Source organism: Mycteria americana, chromosome 21, assembly GCF_035582795.1.
Source record: "Mycteria americana isolate JAX WOST 10 ecotype Jacksonville Zoo and Gardens chromosome 21, USCA_MyAme_1.0, whole genome shotgun sequence".
Taxonomy (NCBI): Eukaryota; Metazoa; Chordata; class Aves; order Ciconiiformes; family Ciconiidae; genus Mycteria; species Mycteria americana.
The window spans coordinates 7,050,079-7,076,850 of record NC_134385.1 but is presented as its reverse complement, the minus strand read 5'-3'; the positions used below and the strand labels follow the sequence as shown (position 1 = coordinate 7,076,850).

Sequence of the window (26,772 nt, the reverse complement as noted above, 5' to 3'; positions counted from 1 at the left end):
AAACAGGCCTTTTCATAACTCTGAATGAAAAAACTATCAACAACTTCCTAGTTTGGGATCTGCGAACAAACCTTGGAGCCTGGGCGCTCTCCAGGAGACCGAGACAACTGATGTTAATAGCTCAACTCTACTTTTACAAACCTCCTCAGTCCTGAGACCGTGGTAAGCTTTGCAAATACCGAATAAGTATCTGGATTCCCCCATGAAAAAGGCATTACTTATTATCAGAGCAAGATTAGTCGCCTGTGAGCAATTTCTGAGGGGTGGCAGAAGAATGATGTGTGACTGGACCAGGCTTTCAACTCCCAAATATAGGCAAGAGAACTTCGGCATCTTTGCTTGCTCTTCAGCTACAGCTCAAAAACAAGCAGCATGCACATTTTTTAACAGTTTCTGTTTCTCCAGAGATTAACGCTGCTCTCTCTGAAGGACCAATGTCAGCCATGCTGGAGAGCTGTCTCTTTTGCATCTTGACCAGGACTTTGCAGTACTGGGGGACAAACAGCACCAATGACCCAACTCCAGAAGCCATGGCCCAAAAGCACATGCACTTGTTTTGGATACGTTGTCCTCTTCACTTCATACCAAGCAAAAGCCATTGAAATCAAGATGACTCCAGGTGAGCAGTGAATCAGTTCTTGCAGCTCCTGAAGCCAATGGGATAATGAGCAAGGCTGTAGATAGATGGGAGGCACAGCCTTCTTCAGACAGAGCCCATGCAGAGGTGAAGGTCAGAGCTGCAACCTCCAAGGTGACTGAGATCATGGACCACTACCCACTTCACCGCTGGAAGATGCTCTTTACCCACCTACTTATTTTCATTGCAGCGGTCTACTAACACTTACCCAGTGAGAACTGAATGATGATCGCTAGTGCCAATGCCCTACAAACTCAAAGTGGCAAGAGCTGCCAAACTGCTCTTAAAAACATGTGTTCTGGGCAAAACTGTGTAGGAAGGTGCATGGGAGGAATTCACCAGGATTAAGCTCAAAACAACACTCCAAAGGCACAAAATTCAACCCCAGAAACTGTTACAACAAAATTTTCAGTGCTTACTTACTTAGCCTTCACACAGAATTAAAGGCAGTCCAGTAAAAACACAGCCTTATCCTGGTAAGAAATCATCCACACATTTTAATGTGCCACCTGCATATACTGCGCAAATCTACAAGGCCCTAAATATAAACAGACAGCCCTTTCCTGGCTGTTAAAATGAACACTACCTCAGCTTGTTCTCCGAGCAAGCTGAAATTATAGCTGCTTGGAGATCAGAAACATTTTAGGGTGGGACACTTTCCCACCCCACCCCCCCCTTCTTTTTACAATGTTTGTAGTTTTATGAATAAGGCATTCATTGTGCCCAAATCCCAAAGATATCCACCTTGGAGGGAGAGCTAAAGTTAGTATTAAGTATATTCCTGAAACTGTCAGAAGAAAAGACGGCTCATGTGGGATGCTAGAGATTCGGCAGGCAAAACAACATCCCTGAAAAGGCTGGGTCCTGTGCTGCACCTCTTGTTGGAGAGCCAATGCTTTTGCATAACACCCCACATACACGCTTGTTTACCTGTCAAAAAAATTCCTGCAAAGTGCAGCAGTGTAAAGCTGTGCCAGCCCACACAAGCCTGACCAGACAGCTTCTGGGAGCAGAGTAAGCATCAAGATGCAACTATGTGAGCAACGACTGCCTTGAATTTCCATTCCAGAAGACCCCAAATCATTTTAAAGACAGTAAATATGGAGCTGACACCCCTTATTATGAAATAATAGGCAGGTCTGGATGGAGCACGACGCATTTATCAGCACAAAATCAGAGGAAAAGCAAAAGAAACCTCTTCTTCACTCCAGATGATGGTAGGGAGTACATGGCCAGAGGTGCCCAACTTACGACCTGCTGCAGGAGAGAGGGACGGGTCAGTCACCTTGCACGTAAAAATCCAGAGCAACTGGATAAGGAAAGCGGAGCCTCCCTGATCGCCCTGGCTGGAGAGAAACTGGGTGTATATATATGTATATATATGTACTTATGTATATGTATGTTCATATGTATATATCTATATATAACCTGAGCACAACCCTCCGTACCCCCCCACCGAAGGGCACGACGGCAGCAGCGCTGGCAGGCAGCACGTGTGGCACATACCCCTCCTTTCCCTTCCCAACCTTTGCTTACATTTCATCTAGTCTACTCTGATTCCAAGGTTTAATAAAATTTAATCCCAGCATGTCTTGAATTAATTAATTAGATCTCGTTCCAAGCCACCGTGCCAATTTCTGCAATTACACTGTTACTCACAGAAGAGTCAGAGACCAGCTGCATCCATCCCCTGGAGCAGGAGCAGCCACAGACCAAACAGGGGTTTGTGAGCCGAGTACAATGCAGCAAAGGGGTTGATTTCAAAGCACTGTGATTTTTCTCCTCCATTATTTCCCCACTAGAAAAACTCCTGCAGGTACAAACAGTGGTACCCGCGTGTCAGGTATGAACAGTCGTATCATGAGGTCAGCCCCACTCCACTCACAGCCCTCAGCAACAGAGCGGGAGTCCCGTACCTGCATAGTCAGTCTTGATCCATCAAAATTGGTGAGCTGGGACTAATGCGCTACCTGGTATCATCCAACCCATGTGCATCCAACCCGTGCTCCAGCATGGGCTCTTTTGACCCCATCCTTTGCTTCTGAGCTTGCTTCCCTCTTCAAATCACCCTCAGTAAAGGATTTTTTTGTTCCCTGATACAAAGAAACCACAAACCTATTTTTTTCACCAGGAACAAGCTGTGGGAATTCAGGAGAAATGGGATATTTTGACAGACAGCAGCATTATTCCCTGTACTGATCTTCCCTGATAGATGATTTCCAACAAGTGTGACATCGCAACGGACAGTCCATGGAGCATCCTCAAAGTCCAACAGCTACACAGTCTTCCCAAAATTTTTAGCTGCCTGCTCATCTTCTTCCCTGCCACAGCTAAGAGAAGAGCAATCTCAGGTGCTCAGTGGCCCCAGTGACGAGCACGGCATAAACGAACAGACACGGACCACAGAACAGGAGATATTTCCCCCTGCATCGTTGTCTGTTTTGCACCATTTCATGCAGTGTAATTAATTCTGATCTCAGAAGAGTCTCATCAGTTTTGTCTGCTGCCAGTGTGCTGGGCAGGGACCCTGATGAAGTGCAGTTGTTTACAAACACGTTAAAGCGTATTTAAAACCCATTGTTTCTCGCTCCAGCTGCCCAAGTACTTTTTACTCAGCTCCTGGAGTCGTACCAAAAATAAAAATGACAGATTGCCAAAAAGGACGGAGACGGAGGGGTGGATGGAGGGAGGGAGGGAGGGAGGGATGCAAAGTGGCTAGACAGCACAGCAGATGAATATATTATCCCGCTGCCTCTGGGAACGGAGGTCAGAAGCCGGACCAGGCTGAAGAAACACATTGCAAGAAACACTTGCAAAATTAAAGGTCAGCGAGATAATGAGCTATAACTGCAGCTGAACAAGAAGTATTTGCTGATGGAGCCAGCTCTGAGCTCTCACTGGCGTGTGGCTACCTGCTGCTCCCAGGGTGCAAAATCTGTCCCCTTCAATTAACGCTCACCGATGAGACAAAAGGCTTGGCTATGTCGCAGCGGGGCAGCGGCTGCCGCTCTCCAGGAAGCTGTGCTCTTCCCCCGGCCGCTCTCACATTATTTCCAGGCCAACAGCTTCTCCCCAAGAAAAGGCTGTGGCTTCTGCAGGGGCAGCACCACTGTCTTCCCCAGCCTGTCCCCATCCCCAGCAGCTTTCCTGCTCGTGCAGGGAATGCTGCTGTGCTGCCCATCCTATGCCACCACATTTTAACTCTGAAAATAACCCATGGCTGTGGATCTGCAACGTGCCCTCAGCTCTGTGAACCTGGCTGCAGACAGCAGCAAGCTGCCGTGGGTCGTGCATCCCTACAGATAAAGCTGTACGCTCTAAAGCAGGGAACAGACAAACCCATTTTTCACTCAAGGAATGTGTTCACCTGTCTCATATCAGCCAAGTGACTCCCAGCCCTTAAAATCCACCCAACACGGGTGCCAGACCCTGGGTTGAGCCTCTACAACATGCTGGTGGCCAGTGTCAATACCCAGCAGCACAGCACCTTCTTATGGAGGGTTCTCCAAAAGCTCCATGAACAGTATTTTATTTCCACAAACTTCCCCAAAGTTGGGCAAGCGGCATCCCTAAGGAGGGTCAAACTTCATCAGTAAATAAAGCAACTTCATGAATGTTGCAAGGGGAAAATGCACGGCTGCAAGGGACAGGGAGAGCAGGGAAGGGAGGGTTGGATTTGGGTACCTGCTGGTCACGTCACTCAGCTACAAGGGGGAAGACCCAATAGTAGCTTCTGTTTCTGCATATTTTATATTAGGCAGCTGCTGGATAAAGAGCCAGAAAGAAAACCACAGCAGCAGGAGAGGCGACCTCCACCCTAGCGCTGCAATCCACATCTACCAGGTTCAGAAAATTACAGCAAGCACCCGTACGGGAGCAGAGGCTGCTCTGGCTGGGCAGCTACGAACAAAACCAGCAGCACGCTGTAGGCAGAAATAAAATAAAAACCAAGATCGGCAACCTGGATCAGTCCTTGCCCCTCAAAGCAGCTTTTTAAATGCTCAGTCACCGTACGTCTGCTCTAGGAATTACAAACCCCTGTGACCACGTCACCTCGGAGGGGCATAAAACCTGCAGAAGCCCTGGCAGGCAGTGAGCCTCCCATCACAACGTCAGGCAGCATGGGCACAGGCTCAAGCCCCGAAGCACCACGGCCACGGGCTCTGTGGTCTCCCACGCTTCCCAAATCACTGGAACAGGCACCAAAGCGATGGCTGAGCCTCTTACCTGTCGACAAGCCGCTACAGGTTCATCTCTCTGATGCTTCAAGGAGACTCAGGTGTTCATACGGTGACCTGGGAAAGGGAGCCTGGGGTAGAAAACATGAGACCTTAATGTAATGAGGCAGTTTTAAATGTATGCCATTTATACCACAGTCACGGTCACATCCTCTCCAACTGTGGTAGCAGCTCAGATATTTTTCTACTTGCTCCCATCAAGACATTAGGGCTTTTCCTTACTCGCCCTGTCACTCCTTATCTGCAATCCCTTCTGCCACTGTTTTGGCCTAATCTTTTATGCATTTTTCTCTATGTTGTCCTCTTCTCACATGGGACCTGGCCATGAAAGCAAATAATTTTTGAAGAATATCATTGCAGAGATTTTTCTTTACATGTGAAATGATTCATTTCTAGATGTACAAAGACAAGGCACAGGAGACTGGCTGGTGATGGGCTTTCTAGTTCTCCTAAAATCAGAACCTGAACGCAAACCGGACCCCATCCTGACTACTTCAGAGCTGGAAAATAAACACGAGCACTGCCCCGGGCTGCCTGCACGCCCAGCCCTGGCCCTGCCCCAGCCTGCAGCAGGACGAGCTGCTCTGGGCACAGCTGGGGACTGACCATTCACTTCCAACGTCAGGACTGGTGGGGCTAAGCCTTAATAGAAACTAAAAATCACAACGGGTTAGGGGAAGGTACCCAGGAAAAAAAAATGTTCAAAAGGCTGAGATTGGCTTAAAGCAGAGCTCAAGAACAAAGTTATCCATAATGCATCTGGATGCAGGGAAAAAAGGCAGCGCGAGGAAGCTGCCGTTGAGCAGCGCTAACGAAAGCGCCTTCAGCCCCACAGCAGCAGCCCCGTGCATGTGGACAGCTGCAGCAATGGCCGCAGGCAGCATCCCCGTGGTGGCGTGGGGCATCCTCAGTGGCCAACGGTGGCCAGGCACCCAAGCAAGCACAAAAGGAGCAATTGCAGCCTGCAAAACAGCAGCATGCAGGGGAAAAAAAGCAGCTTTGCTCTTGCATGACTCCTTTTAGCTGGAGATTTCTGGGTACTTTATAGACAACCATTAATTCTCATCATCTCAGGCAAGCAAGCGATTAGCCTCATTTCACTGGTGTGGAAACTGAGGCAGGGAGGGCTGCACTGATGCCGAAGAAGAGCCCACGTGGTTCCTATGATCTGCCCTCAGTACCACACTTCTTCCAGGTCCTTCAGATACACCCATCCATGGTTACTCTTATTGTCTCTTTAAATTAATTTTTCTCATTACACAGGAGGAAATAACTATAGACAGGTCAGACTCTGAGGATTTAATGGAACTAACACTGTTAGGGCATCCAGCAATTCTTCATAACATCTTCCCCACCATGCCTTCTTCTGCCAACAATTAGACTAGATAATTTTAAATTTGTATCCTTATTAATGGGTTCTCCTGAAAGCCTGTTGGCACACGCATACAGATGCAGAGCTAGTATGAAGTTACCGAAAACTCCGTACACTGTTATTGCAAAAGCACATACGCACAAATAAATGTAATAGCAGGACAGGGCTGAATATGAACAGTGAGAATACTTTAAATCATTGTAAACAAAAGGCTAAAGGCACTGGTGAAGATATAACACCCTACGCAATAATGCCGAACAAAGAAAAAAACCATGTATATGTTAATCTTGCAACTGTCTTACAGGAAAATGTTGTTTTAATTTAACAAGGGTGAAAGACCGAAAAGTGCTACAAAATCAGTTTAACAACCCATAGAGGTTGTGAGTAAATGTTGGTTTTAGCATCAGAACACAGCACCATGGACATGGCTCAATTAATTCCCAAAGCACGTGCGATAAACAAACATCCCATTTTCTGCTAAATTCTGTTAAGAGACTTTGTTGTCCTTTTCTCAAACATGAATTTACCTAAGGTTTTGCAGAGATCTATAAAGTCCCAGGTCAGATCTCCGTCGTGTTCTGCACCTGCCCCCACGCTGCTCCCGGAGAGCCAGCAGCATTCATAAAACACCAGAAAACACTCATTGCTCTTTCATTCGACACATATAAAACTCCATGCCAGTAAATACAAAGATGGCTCACGGGTGCTCAGTGATATTATGGAGCTCCATATACCTGCCAGCTTCCAGAAGGGAAACAAGGAGACATCTACGCCCGTCCCCCTGCTATGGCCAGGCACTGCTGCCGTGAGTGCACGTGAAAATCTGCCAGGCTCTGCTGATCTGGAAGGATCCCACCCTGCATTATTTCTACAAGGTCCTCAGCCTGTATTTCTGCTGTTTTCTTTCCTTCTTTCCCTTTTCTTCCCTCTGAGTAGCAGCATCCAGCAAGGGGGACAGTGGGTGACCCCGATCATCATCCAGGAGAAGACAGACAGGTCCATCTCTCCGTCTCTTCTCCCCCTTGGTTGGCATCACCCCTTTCTCGCCCCCTCCCCCCTAGAAGTATAGGAATTACACAGCAGGCTGCCAGATTGGTGGAGCAAGTGAGGATCGAGTGCTCCCCGGGATGGGAGAGGGTGAGGAAGGAGCTGTACTAGGAGGGGGATGTCATCCTCTAGTGCATCTTCACCTGGGAGCTGCAACCCTACAGGGATGAGTCCCTCCTGCTCACCAGGATTAGCCTGAACAGGGTGCTGGAGACCAGTCAGATGGGCCAAAGGGTGATGGTCCCCACACTAAGCCCCTTGCAACTGTCCCTTTGTCCCAAAGGCCTCCTGATATACGCAGTGATATCATGACATTTACTTTGACAGCAGCATCATGAAGCATGCTGCATGGGCTCAGCAGTCCATGCTGAGATGCAGCACTCGGCCCCAAATCGGCTCACTCCAGACCCAAAAGCTGTAGCGCCATGTTCATGCAGCACTGTCTTGGCAAGTCCTCCCTCCCCAGAAGCAGGAACATGTAGACCAGGCAAAGAAACAAGCTAACGTCACCGTAATTGCTTCCAGCCCCCTAACGAGCCAGTTCAGCCCTTGGTCCGTGACACCGTGCTGCACCATGCAGATATGGCCTCTGCATGACAGTTTTGCAGCCTGTGCAGCCGAGGTAACGATCCCAACTCTTCTCCAGCCGCTGAGCTGAGATCGGGGGCTTGCAAGCACTGCAGTTGGGGTGACACGTTCCCATGCTCTGCTTCTTCCTTCCCCCTGGTGCTTCCTTCTCCCTGCTACTTCTCTCCGCCAGTATACCCTCCCCTGCTCACGCAGCGGTGACAACCCTCAGCCCAATCCGGGCTTTGCTGGCCCCGATACTGGAGCACACGTGCTGCCTGCGCTGCCATGGGCCATGGCACAGCACAATGTAACCAGCTGCAGCTGCTGAACTGGGGTCCCTGGTCCCCCTGCTCCATCCTTCTGGTGACCGATGCATTTAATTATGTGTCCGCGAGCACACGTGCGGGCTCCTGCAGGCTCTGCTCAGGGAACGCATGGAAAATCTGGCTCCAATACAGTGTTGCTCTATTTTACCTTCTTTACTGCTTGAAAAACATTTGGCCGTTGCTGGAGAGAGCCAGGCTAGACGCATACATTACAGCGTGCTCCAGAAATAGCACACGCTGGCTTGCACAATTTTGCAGCTAAAAAGCTTCCTTTCAGCTCAGCACCCTGTCCCTGTCTGTGGAGCAGCTCTGGAGAAGGCAACCCAGGGCTCTGGAGCCTGCAGCTTGGGATGAATCATTGCAGGAAGGTTTCATGACTTTGAAAGCAGGTGAACAAAGCGTGAGCGGGTTTGATTTCCTCTGCCTCGCTGCCAGCTCCTGTGTATCTTATGCAAAGTGTTTAATGAGCTAATTTGTACATTGGAGAAGAAGTTGTACGTCAAAGCTGGGTTTAGCTTTGGCCTGGCAAATGGAGCTGTCTATGAGGACAAGTCTCCCACAAGCGCTGCCGTGCCAGCACATCACAGTGCCTACCTCGAAGGAAGGTCAGTCTGCAGAACCAACACAGTTCAAGGCTTTTCTCTGGAAGCCAACACTTTGAGCAAAATACAACAGGTTTCTGGTGATACAGGCCATCCCCAATCCATAAAATAAGTATAATTTGTAGTTTGAGTTGAGTTCAGGCTGGTGATCTCTGGATGAAAAGGTCTTTATTTTCTCAGGTAGGTTCTGAGGTCTCCAGTCAGCCATGAGAGGTAAGGGCACATGTTGGAAAATCAAACCGATTTCTGGAATAGTGCATGTTTACATCAAATTCCGACCTTTTCGGGACCCCATCTCTGACAAAGCATCCCCCACAGTTGTTCAGACACTGTTCAGCACAGTCCATAATCAAGCATTAAGTCTCAAGGGCTAACAGCAGACCACCATCACCTACAAAACATGAGCATGAAACACCTACTAGCATCCCAGCCCATGTCTGCAGACAGCATTTTGCAACATAAATGCACTGGAAGTGCTGAAATCATTGAAGAGCCCTCATACAAATTAAAAAGCATGATACCAGGAGCTATAAACGAGCCACTTGCTATTGAAATATGCATCACATTCCCATATTCCCATTCCTGAGGCAGAGCTGTGAGCAAGGGGACACCAAATCATGCCATATGAGGTCCTGGGCTCTGTTCTGAGCTCTGCCCCAAGTGACCTTCTGCAGCCTCTGTGTCACCTCCTTTATGGTGCGATGGAGAAGAGTGACACCCAGCCCTGCATGTCGGGATGCAGACCCAGCAGCAGGCTGGGTCACAAACTGCACAGGAAGACCACTGCCTACGAGGGGAAACCAGAACAAACCCCCTCTGTCCGGGCTCATTTTATGGGCAAAAACACATGCAGGATGACGACCAGCCCACCAGGGCTATCACACGCATGCATATCCTGCGAAATACATGCTGTCTGGTAGCTGTGCCTCTCCTGCTTTCCCCTTTCCCTGCAAGAAACCCCCCTTTTTTCTGTCTTCCAGACAACACTGTTCAGTGTCCCCATCACTTAGAGAAAAAGGGAAAAATATAGAGTATTGGTATTGAGCCTGCTACAGGAGACAAATGCCATTGCCTAGATATAAGTGCCTTAGCCAGAGCTGCAGCTATACGGAAGGGCTAATACGGGCTCTTTGCTGTTCACATCCCCTGTTCTCCCCAGTATCTGATTGCTGTCTTTCAGGTTACGGCATTAGTTTGGATCACGTTGGGTCATAATCTTCATCTGTGATTTGTCATTTATTGCTGCCTGGTGACACCCGTGGCTTTACCGGTGGCATTATTTAACTGTGATGTTCTGGGGACACCAAAAACAGCATTTACATTTCAGCCTTTATTGCCATGAACTGGCTGGGCTGTTTCAAACACCAGAGCAGGAGACAGAGCCCTGTGTGCTCTCTTTTCCTACTAAGGCATTACAGACTCTTTTTACATAATTAGCCGAGACATTTTGCCTAGCATACTTGATTTAGTGCTTTTTTTAGGGAGGGAAAAAAAAAAGACTGAAGGCAGCTGTTTGCCTCCTGGGTTGCAGCAAAACTTAGGTGCTTTGCAACCTGGAAAACAGAGTCCAACATTTTTTAAAAGTCCTGGGTGGTTGTTATAGCAACATATGCACGTGTGTATGTGTGTGCATGTAAAATAGACTCAAACCCAGGTTGTCACGGGCAACACGAGTCAGCTTTGAAGTCACACCAAACTTGCTGTCTTGCCTGGTGTCATCTGAAAGCAACAGCCAGCACCAAGAGGGATGGGAGCTGGGAAATATCTCAATATCTCACTGCTGGTGCCAGTCACTAGCTGAGAGCTCAGTGCCGTCTCGCAGCTGATTCAGCTCCTTAAGAAGAGGGTAATTTTCTTTATCCTGTTTGCTTCCTCCTCCCTTGCAGGCTGCCACAGCACCTTAACCCAGCTGGGTAAGACAAGCTCATGGCTCCCTCCCAAACAGATGGCTGCAAGGAAGGTCCAAAAATAATCTAACCCATTTGCCTGCAAGTTTTGAGCCTGCTTTGCTGATTGGCAGACCCTCTGGAGACCACCAGAAGAAGCAGATGGTCAAGACATGAGATCAGAGCTGGAGATGGAGATGTCAATCAATAGGTTGGAGTGCCAGGCTCCAGGATGTGGTGTGGAGCAGGCAGCTACAGCAGCGCTGAGCAAGCAAAGGTGCACTGTCCCAGAGGAACAGGTATTTGAGTAATAAGGCTAGCTGCAAAGTCTGGGTTTTGCTTTAAAAAAATAAAATAAAAAGAAATCACAGCCTTGTCATGCTGCAAGAGTCAGCCCTTATATTGTTCCACCCCTGGAAGGATGTGCTGAGCCTCTGTCAATCCCCCCATCAAACTCTCCAACAGAAGTAGGCAAAAAAAAAGAAGTGAAAGAACCACTGTACAGCCGTTGTAGAAATAGGAGCGGGGCAAGATCACAGGAAATCACAATAGTTGTAATGCCTCTGGTGGCAGGCTCTGTAATGAGATTGCTGGGTAAAAAAATTATCCAGCGTATCTTTTTGAATGTTGCGTACCAGTACCCTGGATCAGAGCATCAAAAACAGGGCAGCAGCAAAATTATCTCTTTCATCTCTTTACACAGGTTTTTGGCAAAATGTCTCAGGGCGATGCTATTCCACAGCATCCATCCACTATTCCACAGTGTTCATCTCTGCACAGGGCTGTAACGCAAAAACCCTGGTCTGGTCCAGAAGCCCATTTGGGGTGAGGGATTCATGCTAAAAGATTGGTCAAACTACCATGTGTCCAGGAATCAGTAAGACAGTGCCTGGAGTCTGGAAGCACTGATCCCTTTGGAGAATTTAAAGGAGCCAAATCTGCATGTTTCACTGAAGTCAACAACAATAAAAAAAAAGAGGTGGAAGGGAATAAAAGTTTGCAAATAATTGATGGGTTTAAACACCAACTTGAAAAGAAATTATCTAGGGAGTGTATTTTCCTTGTGGGGTAGATTATGAAAAGGAGAATTTAGCCTGAGTACTACAAAAAACAAGCTACCAGAGAGAAGAGACACCTCTGAGACTGGAACATCTCCTAAGGAAAGTGGTAGCAGACCCATTAACACATTTACCACTAGGCTGGGCAAAGCCCTAGAAAATGTGCTATAAGGCTCTGCTGAGCACCGGCTCCTGGGAGGAGGAGTAAATCGGATCCAACCTGCCTCTTCCCCCTCCGATTCCTGGATTTCTAGCAGCTCCTTTCCCCAGCATATTCATTAACGGCAAGGCTGATTTTTTCATCCATGCTCGCTTTACAGCAGGACTTTCCAAACTTTGTTTCCTCAGGCACGTCAGCAGTGCCAACAACAGCAGCAGCTCCTGGCCGTGCACAGGCGAGACTCAGCATCGGCTGCTCTGTGTCTCGAAATAGCCCGGTTACCCCTAGCAGGACACAAGTCACAGTTTGCAAATCCCTTTTCTAGCGAGAATCTCATCTGCATCATCAAAGACAGCAAACAAAACCTGAAGACAGTATGTTCACATCATTCCTGCTATTTGGAGTTTGTCTCCCCTTTTTCTAACTGTATCAGGGACACAGCTCGCACCTATTAGCATCCATGAGAACTTTACTGCTATCCTACAAGGTCAGAGACTACTGCATACAGCTGTAGTTCAATTAAAGTCAATACATACTACTTTAATTCTCTTTTGTCACTTACTCCATACAGCTATTGTGGATGCAAAGTGCTGCATTAACAAACTTGGAAACAGAAAGCCTTTTTATTGTAAAATTCATCTTTATGTAAAGCAAAAGCACCAGAAATCCCCGGCACCACCCAAATCCTCTTATCAAATTCTCGGGCCATAGCAATATTTCAGCATTCTATAGAAGGCACGTAGGCTTTGCACAGACCTCTTTGCAAAAAAAGGCGGATGTCTCTGTCTATAAGGAACGCCTGGGCACCCCACTGGGCACCCTGAATCCCTGATCCTTTCATCTGAAGCATCCCTGCAGGTGCTTGAGAAGCTGCCTGGAAAGGCCATTGCACACACCCACTGTGGCTAACGGCAGCTTCGGGGCAGACCATCCGGCCAGACAAGCGTGCAGGCGCTGCTCCACGGACAGGCTGCTCTTTGCTGCTCGGAGCCGGGAGGGATGAGGGGTGCTCCATACACCTCTCAGCACCAGCTTGCAGGTGGCAATTTGCAGCGGTGACCAGAGAAGCAAAACAATGTCAGCTCTTATTTTTGTCCGACACTTGCTGTTTTAAAGGCTTGTGCTTACCCTTCTGTCAAAGCAAACAGACAAAGACTAAATACATCAGGCAGCCCTCGAGAAGTCTGGACCCCATCTCCTATAAAACAGAAACCCCCTACCACACGCTTCTCGTTAGGAGCCAGACTACTATTGCACACAGCTGACTGGGTAATTTTAGCTATCTGGAGAGTGCCAGGAGATGACAACATCTCTGAAGGACCGTCTGGAGAGATGTCTGCAGGAGCGGAGGCAGAGCACCCGTCACCACCCTGCTAACTGGGCAGAGCAGAGGTAACACCACTAAGGTGCATTGCTGTGTACCCCTGAACTATGACCCCTCCAGGCACAGAGAGCACTATGAAAGACTCTTTACAAATAAAACTGTCATGAATGTAGACATTTGTTACCCCGCAGCTTTATTTTTTACCCCGCAGTGCAATGTTGCTGTAAGAAATTGAATACTTGAGCATTAAGTATGTGTTACAGTGCTGCCTTATACAGCAGCAAAGTGATTAATTAAAATTTACAAGAGTAATCCAAATGCCTAAACATGTTTCTTGGCGGTAACTTCTATAACCTGCTGCCAATAACATCTCAAACTCACGACAACCCCAAAGTCAACCTTTGGGAGTCATGAAGAGTCTCTCTGAACTAAGCCAGTTGGTAAGAGGAGAAGAACAAAGGGATACGCGATTCTTCGGGAAAAACAAAGCACGTGAATACAATGATGTCTGGGATGTCTGGCTTGCACTGCGAATAGCCCCATCCCAAGTCACAAATACTGGCCAAAGCCCAGTTTTATTAAGTATTATTCTGCGGCATTGAAAATGCCGTATAAAACAGTGAAACAGCCAAGTTCACATCCAGCCCCACAATCCGTGAGATACTGAGCACTTCCAGCTAACACTGAGCCATGCCAAACGCTTTGCAAAATCAGAGGCTAAATTATTCCCTGGGAGGATTTCTTCATAAAACTCCAGAGGACACAGATATTGATCACGCTTCTTCCCCATTCCCGCAAATCCGCTTGCAGAATATAATCCAATAACTTGGTACTTTGGGTAACCTTTGAAAACCTAAAATTGAAATTTCCCAGGGGCAATACTTGAGACTAAATTAGAGTTGAGGGGGTAAAACTGGGGTTAAAGCTGTTGATTTAAATGGAAAAAAAAGATTCAGGAAAATGTCACAGTCAACTCTGGCAGGTTTACAGAGGTGTAACCCATCCGAGCCGGTCTGGTCACTGGAAGCTGGTTGCATAAATCAAACGAATGAGAGAGGAGAGACTCTTTAAAGGCTGATCTCGCTGTGCTATTCTCTTAACAACACATTCCCCTTGCAATGTGTAAATAAATGCAAAACTTTTAGTGTGCTGAACTAATCTATACTAGCTGTTAGAGCAACTCCTTGTATTTAATTATCATTGCTAAAAGATTTCAGTGTTGTCAAAGCACACTAGTTGCTCACTGGTAATGATTTCACTGCCATGAAATAAACCTTGCAACGATGAATGGGAATCTTACTCATGGAAACACAGCTCATTTATAACTTTATTTTAGACACTTAAATTAGTAAGGATCAACTCAGTCCTACTGGAATAATAATTTTAGCAGCAGAGTCAAAAAGTTAAATGAAAAATAAAATGCCTTACCCCAAGTAAAAATAATTGTGCTGTCCAACCACTTCTCTAAAGAACCCTCTCAGCTCCCCCCTCCAACTGGAAATTTGTCATGTCAGAAGTCCTGGATTCGGGAAGGAGATCTTTACAGCTCCCATGAAAATTCACTGCATTTTGCCAAGTTACACACACCTGAAAATCGTCATCTGCACTTACTTGGGGCTAAAGTCTCCAGTCCCTCCTTGTCTCCTACATTGGAATTTGAGGCGCTGAATCCCCTGCTGCAGCCCACGTACCGTACTCGCGGGGAGGCACAGCGATCGTGCCCCGCTTGCAAAAAATGCAACAGCCCCTTAAGAAAGGAGCACTGCACTACAGGAGCACACTTTCACGTGCTCTAGTCCCAGCTCTTCTAGCAACCCAGGATAATGCTATGATTTCCGTTGGCTATAATATTGAGCAACGTCTCCTATTGATCTTAAGAGTGAGGCAAATATAATTCAAAACTCATACAAATAAGGTAGCAGAGAAGTTGCATAAGATCAGTTCTGGCACAGCTGGCAACAGACTCCAGGACTCTGATTAAATCTGGCAAATCTTACCCAGTCAGATACATCCTGCTTATCACAGTAGCCAGGTTTGCTTGTGCTGTCTCGTGCTGCTAGTCTACTCCCCATAGGGAGTCCTGGTTTTTACCAGGGCTGCGCTGTCTGGTAAAGAGCTGTTTAAGCTAATTAGCAAACTTGAGTTGTGTACCCTCATAAACTGTTCCCAGAAAGACAAGCTCATGTAGAGGGGACGACTCGCTGGTGCAACCAGTTACTCGCACAGCAGCAGCAGCAGCAGCAGCAGCAGCAGCGAGGTAGCATGCTCCGCAAGCAGAAACGGGAGGGTTCCTGGTCCTGCAGCCAACACAGCACCGCCTCTGTTTGCTTTTTCTAAAAATCATCAGAAGTGAGAGACAAGCTTTAATTAAAGAATGTTTTTTTGCAAACTTGAGAAATGCCAAAATTACAGCTGGCTCCACAAGCTTAATTTGTTCCATTACCAGGAAGAACCAGGTTTTTCATACATGAAAAAGTACTTTTTCTTTTTTTCTTTTTGTGTAAGTTTTATAGCACTTCTGCCTTGTTCTCTTCCTGGATGGCTGATGAACAAGGTGGAGCAAGCCAAGAAACCAAGGCTAGTGCTATGTGGTATCAGACAAGGCTGACCTATTATCTAGAATATCTTAATGCTTTTTTAATGTTGTTTTCATGCAATTGCACTTAAATTGTCAGATAATCTAATTCAAATGGGAATATTTCTCCTCCTAAGCAATAGTTCATTGTCCTTAAAAGCACCAAACCCGGGGTCTGCTCAGCAGAGAGGAATGCCGATGACTGACAGGCGGGTGGATAAATGGTCCTCAGACAAACTCAGGCTTTTGCTCCCGGGGCTGTTAACTCTTTAACTGCACAGACTGACCATCACATTAAAATCTAGTATGGCTACTAATTTAGCACCATCATTAACTGCCCAGAGCCCAGATTTTGTCCATAGCCTCTGTATTTCAAAGCAGCCTGTCTGCACAAGCACAGATGCTGTGATGTGACTAAGTGCATGACATAAGTCCAATTACTTGGGCGTCAACATTTGCAGAATTTGTCTATCTATAGCTTCGAAGTCATATCTCATGTTACTAAGCATCTGTGTGTCTAAACTTACAGCAGTTTGCACTGCATTTTTGTGCACTCTTTCTTGAAGGAAGGAGAAAAGTAGTGGCACGTAGGGTTTCACACCCAAATAAGACCATCCTTAAGTACCAAGGCAGAACAAGATGGTGAATTAAAAGTAACCTGATAAATACCTGGGCAAGGAAACCTTAGTGAGGGCAAAGAACTACAGGAGCTGAAAATAACAGGTGCATTCATCTCTAACCAGTTAAATAATTTTTATTCCATGCAAACGTTCAGTGTGGTCCATAAATGTTCACTTACAAAATGTTCACTTTAAAAAGTGGCTTTCTCCCTGAGGATGCTGGAGTGTTTTACATGCTCATACTAAAATATCCTCCCTGTCTGTCCTGCCCCATGTCGAATCTCATCCTCCTGTGCTCAGATACTGTGTTTTAGCTCCACACTCTCAACATACCAATTTTAGCTCACCACAATCATGAGTTTCCTTGCCTCAGTGTTCAGAAGATCGGTCTTTCCACATCCCTCAAAAGCCTCCAGTTCCTTCCCATTACTCCTTAACTCCCAGGAAAAAACCACTCTCCTCTGAACCAAGCACCCTAGGGCAGGAAAGAAAGGTGGTCCCTGCACCCAGGGCAGGTGGGGGCTGCTGCCTGCCCCCTCCCAAGGCACCCACAGGTAGGAGTGTTATTGTTGGTATTTATCGCTCCTTTACTGTTACAAGGGCATTGTGTCAGGAGACCCATTTAAGCTCTATTATAACTCCTTTTGACTGACAGGCAGAGAGTAATGAGTGTCATTGCCTGAGGAAGGCCAGACGAAAAGGAAGCTCTAAATAGACCTGTCAGAGAGATGCTAAAGAGACTAATACATCAACTAAATCAGCGCCCAATACATAAAAATCTTTTAATCTACCAGTCTTTCAATTTTAAATGTTTACCAAGGCCCAACATCTATAATGCTGCATAGGTAATATGCTTTTTCTTTATAAATAATTGTAATGACCCTTCTAAGTACATGCCTGGATTTCTTTTCATGAAAAACAAGAAAAAGAGGAGGAGAAAAGAAGCGGCAGGCTGCCAGGGATCCAAATGCTTCAGTAGCTGACAAAAGACAAGAGAATTTGGGCTGATTTTCTTTTTTTTTTTTTTTTTTTTTAAAAAAAGCCGCTTTGGAATGATGAATTCACAAGTTGTTATGGGAACTAGCAGCACAGATGATGCCCCAAAGGAGCACTGAAGAATGTCTATAGGATCTGGAGGGATAATAATATAATACAGACGTCTGTAATATGCGTGGATTTCACCAAAATTGTATGACAATTTGTAACCTAATACTCGCAGCACACGGTCTGTGTGCCAGCACGAAGCCATAGCCCATGCAACACATCAGACCAAAACTATGTGGCTCGGATGCTCGATGGCGCAGCTCTGGCCCTCTCCCAGCCCTCCTGGGCCATCAGGAGAGTATCCCTCCTTGTTTGTTTATTTACTTTGACAACACATTAATTTTCATTCACACTATCTCACATTTTCCAGGACCTCTGCGCTTGCAAACTACTGTACTCAGAACACATGCGTGTGCCGGGGAGGGAGGAGCAGGGGGGAGAGCCGGCATCTGCGCCAGCAGCAGTTGGGGACGCTGGCAGCAAGGAGGACACAAGAGGCAGGTTTTATTTCTCTGGGAGGTAACTGAGGCCATCACCTCTGCACAGACAATACAGGCACCTCTCCTTCCCAGCGCGTTAGGAGGGGATGTGCATTTTGGAGGAGGACTGAGACACTCTGCCCACACTCCTGCAGACCCCAAGAGCAATGAGTGCCTGTCTGTGCTTCCATCTTTGAGGCGGAGAAGGCTTTTTGTAGCTCCCGTCCCAGGCTCTGCACAGGCACAAGTATACTGCAAGTGTTAGGCAGGCTGAGGGTTTTGCCAGCACTGAGACAGCTAAAGCCTGTGGGTTGTTTTCTAAATGGGAAGATTTAATTTATAAACACTTTTATGCATGTTTTGGCTTTTAAAGGAGAGTTACAGCACAGGCTGCATGGAAGAGCACAGCTCAGACTACACGGGTCATATCTAAACCGAGGGTTTACATATAAGGTGCATTGGATGTATGGGTGATGCATAAGCATAGACTTAATTTGAATTGCAGCAATTATACAACAGTCTCAACCTCAGATGGTGTTTGCAGAACATATAACAGCATGTACTACAGGCCAGATCAGGAACATTCTCCAGTGACCCACACTGTCCAAATGGCTTGGTCAAAGCACCACAGCAACGCAACATCCTTGGGACAGCTTAGCGTGGGAGCAGACCACAGACAGGCCACAGTAACCGGGGGCTTCCAGACCATAAGTGACACGCGCATGGACTGAAAAGAGCTGGGCATGCAAACCATTGCCATGGAAGATGCAGGATCCCAGATGCAATGCTGAAATGGTACTGAGGTCTGTAAAAAGCACTCTAAGAAATGCTCCCAGAGCTCAGACCCACCTGCCAGCATAACCCCTGAGCTTGTCCCCATGCTTTGTAACTAGTATCCTGAGCCCACGGGAAAATGGTAAGAAAGAAGTTCAGAAGAAGAGTAGGGCAAAGACTCACATCACTGCAGCGTCCTATTTGCTCAATATTGATGCCTATGAGATGAGAATCAGCTCAGCAACTGGGCTTGGTTTGCAGGTCTCTGTGGGGGCTGTGGTCTGGAGATAAGAGTTAACCTCACCATGCTTCCCCCAGAGCTGCTGCTCACCTTTGGAAGGAAGTCCAGTAAAACTGTAAAGATACTGCCCTCCAAAAACCTCTTTCAAAATGTACTTTGCTGAGCTGTTTATGCAAACTCTTGCAAGTCGGCTTGACAGCATGCCAGTCTACCATCAACCGTGCAAAACAGCACTCCCTCATCCCCCTTGCACCGCCCGTGCTCGGTTGGGCAGGGGCAGCCCAGAGGGAAGCCACAAGACCAGCCCACCTTCCATGCTGCACACCTGCAACATGGACCTACCCAGAATACACTCTCCAGATTTATGCCTGAAGTATATTTATATACGGGTTATAAATAAAGTGTGTGGCTTGCCATTCAGTCCTAATTCAGTGTTCATGCCTTCCTTTCACCTGCCCATCCGACTCTATTAGCCTGTGCTATTTTTCCAGCTGTCCTTTCGGTCTGTGCCAGGAGAGGGCTCTTGGTCTCCTTCCCCTCTGTAACCTTCAACACACCAAAAGTTATAGACTGCATCAAATGAGCATGAAAGGAAACATTTCCTGCACCAAAAGCTTGCAGAAGCCACGCTAGGGACCCCTATTACTTGTACAGAGGATAGAAGACTCATTCGTGATTTTTTTTTTTTTCACTGAAAGACCTTCCCTGGAGTTTGGGAAAACCAAAGAACTGAGGGTTTTAACACAGTACCTGCACTTTGCATTTACCTAGTGATTTTCTGGAACCTCTTGCCAAATGTCTGGCTGTGTGCTCTTCCAGAAGGTAATAAAAAGCTTGCACCATGCTTTCCCTGCAGAACTACTTAATGGGGTTAGGAGGTTTGTTCTCAATTTCATATTAACGCCAAGTAAGAAGGATACATACTCTCAGTATTTGCTGTGCTTTCCTCTTTGTCCAAGCCACCAAGCCCCACTCTGCCCTCCACTGGCAGACCCAGCTCTCCCCTAGAGCCTCCTGCACCACCTGTGGTCAGGTGTGCTTTGGGGTTGTCCTCCTCCCCAGCTCCCTCTTATATCCTGAAGCTCTGCCTCCCACCCAGCCAACTTGGCCAAAGTGCCCCAGCCAGGCTTCTCCATCACACCAGCACAACCTGTCTGGCTCATCACCCTATTGCCGTTACATACATGCTTTCCACCACTTCTACTCCAGTCCCTCCGAAAGACAGGGAAGGGAAAATAAAGGTCCTTTCCAGATGAGGTTCACAGATATCATAATGGTCCACATCCCTCCCGTCTTCGACAAAAGCTTGAGGAAACTTGGCAGAGCCCAGGTATCATCACCTATAAATTATGGTCTGTGGACTAAGAACCATCCCAGACTGGGAGGCTTCCTCAAGTCATGTGAAGTTGTCATGCTCACACTCATCCGCCTGACCTGGGGTCCTTCGGAGAGAGTTCAGTGGGTCACACTTCAGGTCAGCCAGCTCTTCCCTGCTCCGTGATGGTTTTCTGAGTTCTTGAAACATGTAGGTCAGGAAAGAAGAAGATGCTGTGCAGCAGGACAAGCCTTACTGCTCTGGTTGATGCTGGACTTGAACCAGTCACAACTGGTTTGCAGACCTTTCTCCAAGCCAACTCATTGAGACAGGTTTCTCAACAGACCTATCCTCCTCATGTAGGAAAAAAAGCTCTTTCCATGATTTGCACCTTTTACTCCTGCCTGAACTCCAGAGCTACTGACAAAAGCCAGCAATCATAAGTGTTACGTATCAGAAAAGTTATCCCATCAGCATCACTCCGTCGCAGGTCCACCAGACTGTGTTGGACATGCTCCTGGCACCAACATTTGGTGCAGGACCTGGACCAAATGTCTTTCCACAGGACCTGGAAATCCTGGACTGGACTCACCCTGGAGTCCTCAGACCTTCAGCTGAAGGGGAAGGGCAAGCTAAAAGGAAAGATAATGCTTGCTGGTTTTTTGGAAATCTGATGTTCAGGCATCTTCCTTACCAAAGTTTGTTCTGCGTACGCATGGCTTTACCACATTAGCCTGTTATCACGGCCTTTGGATGTGTTAGATGTAAAAGGATGTGAGGAAGTGCTACCCCGAGGAAAGGAAGGGAAGCAGGTCATTTCCACAAATACAGTGGAAATCTCAGGGTTACCAAGATACTGTTTCATCCTCAGACATGAGGCTTTATCCAAGCATGTCAGGATTTTTTAAGAGGGCAATTTATCACTAGAGACAGTGCTTACTGAAAGAGTATTAAGCTATGTACAGAGGAAAAATACAACAGCCTTCTTTAGAAAGCAGCCTGGCCCTTGAGAGTAAGGGCACTAATACGGGATTTAAATGCTTTCTCTTGAGCATACTTCATGCTGCTATAAACAAGACAGCAACGTGTCAGTTTGGGCACAGACCCTCTCTTGATTATACCTGCTGCATGATATAGGCAATAAAGTAAAAAGGATGGCGAGGCAGCTAATAAATTACTTCTTTTATCATTACAAGAACAACACATGAAGAGTACTGAAAGAAAAACCAGAGCGCTGAGATCCTGTGTCCAACACGCAATTTGCACTGATCACCCCCCCACTAATCTGAAGAGAAACTTGGACTTTCCCTTGGAAAGACTCATTGAGCAAACATCGCCAGCACATGCTTCCTGCCCTCCAGTTCATCCCACTCTGAGCAAAAAGTCAAACAAGCCACTCTCAGTAACACAGCCGTGCCCCTTCCATCTGCAAAGCGGGTTTGTATTTCTTCCAAAAAAAATAAACGTAAAGAAGGACAGACAGGCTTCCATCTGACTTTTATCAAAACCTGGATGAAGGAAGACTTTCAACACTGCCTTCCAAGCAGCCCTTTGTAAAGATGGGAGGATTGGTAAAAATAACTTGTAATTAGAGTCTAATGAATCAGCACCAGTTGTCTAGCCAACAGTGCATCAGCTCCCATGTGCTAGTTAATCGCTTGATATGCTTTTCATCATGCAAGAGCAGCATGCTGGCGAATTCATGCTTGCTGCCCCCAGAAATATTTTTCCTTACACTTGCAGTGCAGGTTCAAACTCCATTTCACCCCAGAGAGAAACAGGACATGACTTTACCAGACAAGGAAGTCCAAGAAACCAGCAAACTTGCACAGCTTTCAGGGCTGATGCACCTGGAAATACATTAAAGCGGCTGCAGCTCACCCTGTTTTACCCATTTGTGGAGCTTTGTTGCGGCCAAGAATCAAGCTTCGTAAGCAAGGCCAAGCGTTCTCTGTGGCACAGTGGGAATAAATTCAAACCACCCCAAAATTCCTTGGCAACAAGCCCTAGACTTCATGGCAGTATTAATTCAGCGCCTTTCCATGAAATACTTCTCATTCCCACCCCTCCTTCAAAAGTACGCACAGATCTTAGTCCCGTTGTGTTACGGGACGCGGTTCTGCGGGAAAGGAAAATGCTGTGGCATGCTCCACAGTGGTGGGAATAATGAAACATCCAGGCTCTGCTTTTGAAGCTTGCATCAGCTCAGAAGAGCATTTCAACTTGGCAACGTGTCTGCCAGCTCCAACGGCAGGGACTGACACTGCTGCTCAGTCAAAGTGACATGCAGATGAGATGCTTCTTCTGACGGATAAAATAATGAGTGCTCCATGATATGGGAATAAAATCCCTTTGCTGGTGACTGCAGAACAAATTTGCAAAGTTTGCAAGGAAAACGATTTTTTTGTTCTAACTGCATATTTCTCCTGAGATTTTTTTCCTTCTTGGATCCTAACAAAAATCCTATTAAAGACCATTTCTAAATCTTTAGTTTAGCTTATGGTTTCAACTAGGCCAGAGGAGAAAACTGATTTAGAGCACAATCAAAAATAAAATGAAGTCCAGGTTCAGTTAAGAAAGATCAGAAAGGGTTGTCAAAAACATAGTTTGCTTTACTTCCATTTCATTTTATAAATATAAAGGATATCAAATAATCAGAAGTTGCTTTTGTTAGAGATGTGTGTGGAGCTGCTGAGATCTGGACTGCATGTTTTCAATCCAAAGCGCGGGTCCTCGTTCAACACCAGACGACTTTTCTGTTACACCCTTTTATCATCTTTCCAACTAAACTATTGTCAACACAATACAAACAAAATGTGTTCAGATTTAGGCAGGTTGAGCAAAAGTTTTGTCTTCTTATTTTATTCATCTTTCCCTTTCCTCTAGAGAATCTGACAGGGGAAAATAGTGTGAATAATTCCTGTAATTCCCCTGTAAAACTACGCAATACAAGAACTGCAAGCACATGCAAGCACACACCCCGACGCTGAGCCTACAGCCGTCATTCACGTCAAACAGCAAGCGCATCCCAAACACTGCTGCGTTCCTGTTTGCTTTTGAACAATTCAAATAACTAATGTTTCAACACATAAAAAGAAGTTCCTGCCATGACCATAGCCCAAACTCATGTTCTTACTTGATTTCAACTCCATCCCTTCAGTTCTAGGCACAGTATATGTCATTGCCTTTGGTATGACCTGCGATACCATGAATAGGCTTAGGGAGCTGAGATCCCAAGGGATTTTACAAAGGATACTGAAGCACCTTACCCCATCACACAGGACAGAAAGCTGCCTCGACAACGCTGGGAAGGTTTTCCTGGTGCCCCGTGGATCATCGTGGAAATCTAGGGGTTTGGTGCGTTTAATTTCCAGTATCAGAGCTCAAGTGGGAATCAGGCTAATGAATTTCCCTTATTGTACTTAACTCTCCTGAGCTCCAGCATCATTTTCTTAACACATTATCTACTATATCAAATAAATGTCTGAGATAACAGCTGTCTACTATGGCATATTACTCAATGCACTCTGACTGGACACACAATATCCATGCCAATGTCTTTTGGGGTTTTTTGGTCTGATTGGTTAAGGTATGCAAAAGAGGACCCACAGATTGGTTTATATATGCATTAACCATAAATTATATTGCTACAAAGCATAAGGTCAAAAGAAGGAAGCATAAAATAAGCATTCAGGTTGGCTTCCCAGTTTCAAGCTTGTTATTTTTGGCTAAATTTCACTGCCTTTCTTTTAGAGCAAAGACCAGGTCAGAAGATGACATCCCAATGGAGAGAACCATTTTCCTTTTCTCTTCTCTCTTGATCCTCCCTTGTTCTGCAGCAAGAAGGCCACAAGCTACTTCCATGATGGAAAGAAGCTGGTGGATTCAATACAGTGCTGCCTTTTATTCTGCAGAAAACAGCACTGGTGGCAGGTAAGGAAGCAAGAAATGCCAGGAGCTGCTGCTGGAAGGACAAGAGCAAAGCCAAGTATGGCCATGGGACACTGGGCTCAGAGCTCTTCTACAGCACCCAGGCTGGGTAGCGGCAAGCTGTAGCTCAAAGGATCCAGACAAGACATGGAAGAAAATGTCAAGTTTTGTTGGGTTTTAAGCAGATTTAAACTATTTTACATTCTTCCCCACAAAAACTTGGGCACGACTTGCAGCATGACCAACACCTCTGATGAGCTCTGCTGTCTTCTGCAATTGCATCGGCCTTGGAAATGCAGCACCCAGGGTTAGAAACAAGGCTGCCCACCTCTGTCCTGCCAGTGACTGTGCAAAGTGCACCTATATATTATATCTGTTGGCATGGGGGAGTCAGGGACGTGTTTGTGTGCTTGTCTGGATGACCAATGTACAGGGTATAAGGAGGGATTTGTCTTGTCTTATTTGTCCTTCTTATGAGGGAAGGTGTGGTCACTTCTCAAAGCACATGAAAAGTGGTCATTAAATTTCCAGTAGCTAAGTAAACATGTTAGTAAATAAATATATATTTATTTATACCTTATTAACTATATTGACTAACTTCACACATACACATTTCTTAGAATCTCAGAAATTTCCAAGCCACTCCAGCTTTTATTACACAGGCTGCAATATCCAGTGCTAGAAGTGGCCCAAGAAAAAACAAAACCAGGTAAACTGCCAGCGTGGCTGGGACTCGTAGATAAAAAACTACCTCTTATCCACCCCTTGGCTAAATGTGCTCTGCTATCCCTCTTTGCACTTGAGCGCTGTGATTTTCAGCAGCAGCACAGCCAGCATCTAACCCAAGGTCAGACATGAACATCATAGTCTGAAGACTCGCACGACCGATCAAGCCCTTGACTCTAGAAGTAACCAAAAGACCGACAGGCTAAAAATCCAGACTTAGGATTTGATGTGCAAAACCTAAGGCCAAATAAAAGCACCTGTGGGAAATCTTGAGAAAAACAGAAAATGTGAGTATGCAATGGTGAGGCCGGTTTCAGGCCAAGTTGTGACATCATGTCTCGCAGGTCTTGTCATGGAATAAGATGTTCCTATCCTGGACTAATAGTAAGGAATTACAGCCCTAAACAGAGAAGTAATAATGTGGGAAAATACTTGTAATGCCTGCATCATCCCATCACGTGGGGTCTGTGCCTATCTGAATGCATCCCCCTGTGTCAAAGGACACAGTGATGGGGCTGTTGGAGAACAGTAAAGATAAAAAACAACACAGAGCAAGCAGACGGTATCTGGCCTCAAAGGAGTTAAGATCACAAGGGGTAGCTTCCCCCCAGGTTTCCCCAAAACAAACGTGGAAAGCAAAGCAGATGTGGACAGGACACCCATCCTAGAAAAAGGAGGTTCAGCCCGGCAGGTGAGAAAGGCAGGGAGACTCAGTGGAGGTGGGGCGTTTGCAAACCAAGAGTGTCGTACAGATAGGTTAACCTGTTTGTGTTACTTGCACTGCGTTGTAAATGCTTTACACCTTTGAAGAACGAGTGGATCTTGTTTGACTTGAAAGCCACTTTCCCCAGTCTCTGTCCCAGGCTCCTGGCAGGACCCAGCCCTGCTTGCATGTGCTGAATCCATCCCCAGCTGCCCTGGGAGGCTGTAACCCTGCTGCAGCGTAAAAGCAGAGAGGTGGAGAAATGCCACCCTGTATGCAGTAAAAACTTGGCATCCGGCAGGGACCACCTGGAAAAGCCCAGGGAGAGAGCTCAGGCACAGCAAGACATGAGAGGATTGGTGTGAATCACTAATCCAACGCAAATTTTATCATTTCTTGGAGTATGCCCGCAAGTACAGGATTTTTTCAGTGTTCATGGATATAACAGAGCGCGAAACCGAAGGAAAGTATATGATGATCATAATAGCAGCAGCTTTCTCTATGCATTTATTAAAGTAACGTAAGGCCAAGATCCTGCTTCCTTCAAGAGTTTTGACAATGCCTTAGTCGCCATTAAGATATTGATGTAGCATTATTTTCTCTCTAAGCCCCCTAATTTGCTCTCAATTCATTGTTCATGGGATTAAGCCCATTTTTTTTAATGAAAACACAAGAAAAGCTCAGTGACAAGAGGATGAAGGAAGTCTGTGCTATTCACCAGCCACCCAGCCACCCACATGCTATCTTAATTCATCAGCAGACAAAGCCAGCTCTTTGTCTTTGCAGCTCCCTCTATGCCATTCATTCACGGTGAGATATCGCTCCCAGTAATCAGAGCCTGCCTATACAGGGGGAAGAAAAAAAAAAAAGAGACAAAAACCATCTAATCAGGCCTTAGACTTAGCCCCATTGTCACAAAGACAGCTCTTTTTTTAAAAACAATGTATATATAGCGATAGATCTCTATTAAGCACCCTTTCCATGCAAAGTTAGATGGTAGCTTATGTAACAGGCAGGCAACATGAGTATTTTCTTCATTTACAAGACTTTTTGCCACTAATAACAAATCAGCTGAGCATCGAGGGAAAATAATAATAATATTTCCCTATAAATTATGAAGGGATACCCATAGTTTAAGGTTACTT

At 46.2% G+C, this 26,772-nt stretch overlaps 1 protein-coding gene across 2 annotated transcripts in view; it reads right to left on the bottom strand.

Annotated features, from left to right (window-relative positions):
* HIVEP3 (HIVEP zinc finger 3) overlaps positions 1-26,772 on the bottom strand; it is a 275,758-nt gene that overhangs the window by 141,042 nt on the left and 107,944 nt on the right. For both annotated transcript variants that reach the window (XM_075522545.1, XM_075522548.1), the window contains exon 3: positions 4,865-4,946. The gene's annotated coding sequence lies outside the window, so the exon portion shown is untranslated. The remainder of the gene's footprint in view (positions 1-4,864; positions 4,947-26,772) is intronic.